Genomic DNA, 5,307 nt, shown 5'->3' on the forward strand with positions numbered 1-5,307 from the left:
AAGTTGAAAAACCATTTTCATGAGAGTTTGAAATGTCGTCGGAGCGTTGGTGAGGCCAAATGACATCACTAAGAACTCATAATGCCTTTCATGCGTCCTGAATGTTGTCTTGTGCACATTTGTTGAATTCAACCAGATCTAGCGGTGCCCTGACTTAAGATCAATTTTTGAGAAAATAACTGATCCATAAAGCTCATCAAGCGACTCATCAATCACAGGAATAGGAAAATTGCCCAACAACGCTTCCTTGTTCAAAGCCCGATAGCTCACACAGAATCTCCAACTACCATCTTTCTTTTCACCAACATGACGGGACTGAAAAAAGGTTTCACACTAAGTCTGATAAACACAAGCTCAGGCATCTCTCGGATCAGCTTCTCTATCTAATACTTCACAATCTGGGGGTACTTGTATCGCTTGATGTTGATGGGAGAAACATCCTCATTCAATGTAATAGCGTGCTCATGCTCCCTCAAAGAAGGTAACCCGCTTGGCTGATGGAAGACATTTGTAAACTGCTATAGGAGCAGCTAGACCCCTTCTGGAAACTCTATCAACTCTAAATCTCAAATCTCCTCAATGCTCTACAACTCCACTAAGTAACTCAGTCTTGTTCCCCGAATAGACTTGACCATGGTTTTAAGCGACATAATGGTTTTAAGAGACAATGTCAGAACAAGCCCCTTGTAAATTTCCCGACATTTCTCCACATTCCCTGTCCCCATCAAGATGTCGGAGCTCTTGTGGTCATCAACTTTAACCCTAGCTTCTCCACAACATGAGTTGAGATAAAATTATGTGTGGCCTGGCTATCCACCAACACCATAATCGGTTGTTCCCCTATTTATGCCCTTACCCTCATAGTGTGATTCGGGGTAAATCTCACCATCAATTTGAGGGACACCTCCGCTACATACAAATGCAGATGTTTCTCCTCCACTGCATTCTCTTTTGATCTCTCACTCTATATATCGTCCCCCCTAAAATAATAGAATTTCAAGGGCGCTCTCATTCCAACAGAATCCTGGGGCGTATTTCTCATCACAGCGAAAACAAAATTCTTTTGCGCTTTTATACTGCACTTCTGAATCTGTGAGGCGCTTGAAACTACCCCCACAGTAGGGCATGTATTCTTCTCTTTCGACATCTCTTTCTGAAATGACATCGCCTGAGTCCTCGATGTCTTGGTTGTCAAGTTGCTCTAGTAGAATCCTCCAGTGTTGCCCCCTTTGTTGGTTTTCTTTACTTGTTTCTTGTCCTACATCATCTGAGCAAGCTCCATCATTTCCTTCAATTCTCGCGATCTCAAGAGGCAGATGGTAGCTTATATGTCGACTTCAGACCTTTTAAGAAGTTCCCTTCCAAGTCTGTTGCAAAAATCCCCTCAACCTCCCTGAAAAGAGCACAAACTTCCCTCAGTACTCCGTCACCGTCCCCTCCTAAGTCATACATAGAATTATTTGTGTAGGTCTCCTTCCGAGTGACTCGGAAACGTTCCAACAAGCAATCCTTAAGCTCCTCCCGTGATTGTATGGATACATTGCCTCCATCCACTGGAACCAAGCTCAATCCTTCCCCTCCAAGCATAATCACGCTGCCATGAGTTTCTCTTTCTCGGTCAACCCGTTGATCGCAAATTATCGCTCCACCTGATAAACTCATTCATGTGCATCCTCCCCTTCGAAAATTGGCATCTTCAGTTTCCTGACCCATTTATCTCCGCCCTAACCTCCTCTTCCTCCGGTATTTTCGCCAATGTGTCTATGGTGGAACTCTCTCATTCAACCATAAGCATATCCCACTCAAGAATCCCTCTTTCATCAATCGTGCTCTTCCATGCCACTTACACCAGTCCTCCAATTTTCGGCTTATCCCCCTTCATCGGAAGTCTCCACTCCCCATCTTCTCAGTCCTAGGGCGACGGGTAGATAAGATCTTCTTCATTGTTTTCTCACTCGATCTCCTTCCTTTTTGACCTAGCTAAGAATTCTCATATCAATCCTTGGTTAGAATTGGTAATTGGAGAGATTAACACGACCTTGGCTTGCATCACCAAGAGCTTTTTCATCTTTTCTTGCATTTCTCATATGCTTTCGAATTCATTCTCTATTCGACTTTCAATGGAAGAAAATATATCATCCATTTTAGTAAACCTCTCTTCCATTCCTGATTTGATTTGTCACGTCCCGTCTTCTAGCACATCCACTTTCTTTGGCGTGATCCCACCAAGACTTATGCTATGATATCAATTCGGTACGCCACAGAGTCAAAACCAACAAACAAACCACAATGTAATGACAATAGATAGGTGGAAGAAACACAAATGATGACTGCTCTTACAAAGGATCAAATAAAACAAGCAAGATACAAATTAATATACTATTTGAGAGGTAGATCGTCTCTCCCACACCTTGCAACAATGTCCTGGAGCATATTTCCACCACTGAATTGAGGTAACACAATCTTTCATCTTGCACTTTTGCATCTTTAAGGCACTTGAAATTACTCCCAGGACTGGTTCTTGTATTCTTCTCCTTCAGTGGCTCTTTCTGAAATGATATTGTCTAGGTCCTCGGCATCGTGGTTGTCAAGTTGCACTTGTAGAATCCTCTTATGTTGTCGCATTTGTCGGTCTTCTTCACCTGTTTTTTATCATTCATCATTTGGGCGAGTTCCATTATTTCCCCCAATCCACGCGGTCTCAAGTAGGGATGTAAACGAGCCGAACACGAGTTAGTCTCGGCTCAGCTTGTGTTCGGCTTATTAAAAATATCATTGTTTTTGTTCCGCTTGTTTATATTTCGAGCACAAAGAACTTGTTCGCGTTCGGCTCGTTTGCTTGGAGAGCCAAACACAAGTTGTTCGTGAATAGAAAGTCGTTTTGACAACCCTCATCACACATTCAACTGTTAGTTGTGTAAACGAGCTGAGCTTGAATAAGCCTATGGTCAACTTGTTAAAAAATATCATTGTTCGTGTTCAGCTTGTTTATATATTGAGTTTAAAAAATTTGTTTGTGTTTGGCTCGTTTGTTTATCAATCCGAACACGAGTTGTTCAAGAACAATAAGTCATTTTGACAACCATAATCACACAGTCGTAGGATGTTAAGTTTAGGGTGAGATTTAAATCTTATTTTATATTAAAATATTCATTTAAATAGAATTTAATATATTTTCATTATTCTATTTTAATTAATAATTTAATTGATTATACATCTATGTAGCTTTATAGTCAATTAAATTATATACTTTCACCTTTTAGTTTCACACCTCATAAGAAAGAGATCTATATATATATTTGTGTGTTTGTGTGTGTCACTCTGATAGAGGAACCATAAATAAGTTTTAAATTGAGTTTTAACATTTTCGATTCTAAGTACAAAAGCAAATGCGAGCAAATACAATCATGTTGGTCTTGCTTTAATAATTACATATCAACTACTGTAAGAGATTAAATTATAAAAAGAAATAAAAAAGATTCACAGTTTTGAAGGACGAGCAAATTTTCATTTCTTTTAACTTCAAAGCAGAGTTGTTTGTGAAATAAGCCTTACTTCACACAGTTTGTTACCCTCTCTTTTCCGTATCTCAGGCCCAAAAAATGATTCAAACTTCGCCTGTCTTTGCTCAAAATCTGATAATTGCATAGATTTTGCTTCAAACACCAGAACTAAACAGTATTTTCCATCTACACCGACTTCTTCACGGATCATCCTCAGAATTGGTCCACTGCGCCTTGAAATGTTACCTCCCTGATTTAAGTTTTGCTCATCCCCATAACATATATATATAGCCAAAACAAACCGAACACGAACGAATAAAATATTGTTTATGTTTGGCTCGTTTATATATCAAGCGCAAAAAAAATGTTTGTGTTCAACTCGTTTGCTTATCGAACAATTCAAGCACGAGCTACAAAATGATTCAAACGTGAGTTGTTCACGAACAACGAGCCATTTTGATAGCCCTAGTCTCAAGGGTCGTATGTCGAGCTTTGGAACTCTTAAGAAGTTCCCTTTCAATCCTGCTGCAGAAATACCTCTCAATCTCCCTGACAAGAGCTCAAACTTCTCTCGATAATTTGTAGTTGTCCTTTCCTAAGTAAGAGTATAGAATTGTTCATTTATGACTCCTTCTCGAATAGCTCGGAATTGCTCCAAAAAGCAAACATTAAACTTCTTTCATAAGTGCATCGGATACCTTGCCTCCATCCACTTAAACCACGTTAAAGCCTTCTCCTCCAAGCATAATGTTGCTGCCATGAGCTTTTCTTCCTCAGTAATTCATTGATTGCAAAATACCGCTCCACTCGATACAAGCACCCATGTGCATTCTCCCCTTCAAAGATCATCATCTTCAGTTTTTTGGCCCTTGCATCTCCGCCCCAACTTCCCCTACCTCTGGTATTTTCCCCCATGTATCTAGGTGAAACTCCCTTCGGTCATAGACATACCAAACTCCTGATTCCCTCCTTCCTCCATCTTGCTCTTTTGTGTCCCTTACACAATGTATCCTCCAATTTTCGGCCCATTCCCCTCTATCAAAAGTCACCACTCCACCTCCTCTCAGAGTCCTTGGGGGACGCTCTTGTTGGTAGATGATGTATTCCTCCTTGTCTTCTCGCTTGATCTCCTTCTCTTTTGACTTGATCAATCATTGGCAATTGACATGGCCTAAGATTGCATCTTCATGAGCTTTCTCATCATTTCCGACATTTCTCCCATGCTTTCAAATCCATCCTCCATTCGACTTTCAATGGAAGAAAACATGTCCTCCATGGTGGCGAACCTCTCTTCCAATCCTGATCTGGTTTATTTTTCCTCTCCTTCTAGCAAATCGACTTTCTTTATTGGCATCCCACCAAGATCTATGCTCGGACACCAATTTGATACGTTTTTGCTCCAAAATCAGTGAGCAAACTATCATGAAACAGCAAGAGATAGAAGGCAAACTCAAGAGAGGGCTGCTCTTAACAAACAAATAAAGTCAAAAAGCAAGATACAATAGTAATCTACTATTTGATAGGCGGATCAGCTCTCCCACAACCCTAGACGACCCTAGAAACCCCACAATAAAAAGAAAAACACAGTAACCAACAAAACATGTACAAAAAAGCAAATCCTAGGTTCCTCCCCTTAATAGAATCCTCCCGCAGCATTTGAACACTTTCCGTCCAAATTTGCTTCAATTTCTCCTCCTTGAGTATGTAATTAAGCCTCTCGTGGAACCAACCTACCCCCTGCCCCCTTCTGCCGTAGCAAGGTGCCGACCGCCTTCTTCTTGTGGATAGGATCGACCCGCCTGCT

The sequence above is a fragment of the Phalaenopsis equestris genome, unplaced genomic scaffold, assembly GCF_001263595.1.
Source record: "Phalaenopsis equestris unplaced genomic scaffold, ASM126359v1 Scaffold000002, whole genome shotgun sequence".
Lineage (NCBI taxonomy): Eukaryota > Viridiplantae > Streptophyta > Magnoliopsida > Asparagales > Orchidaceae > Phalaenopsis > Phalaenopsis equestris.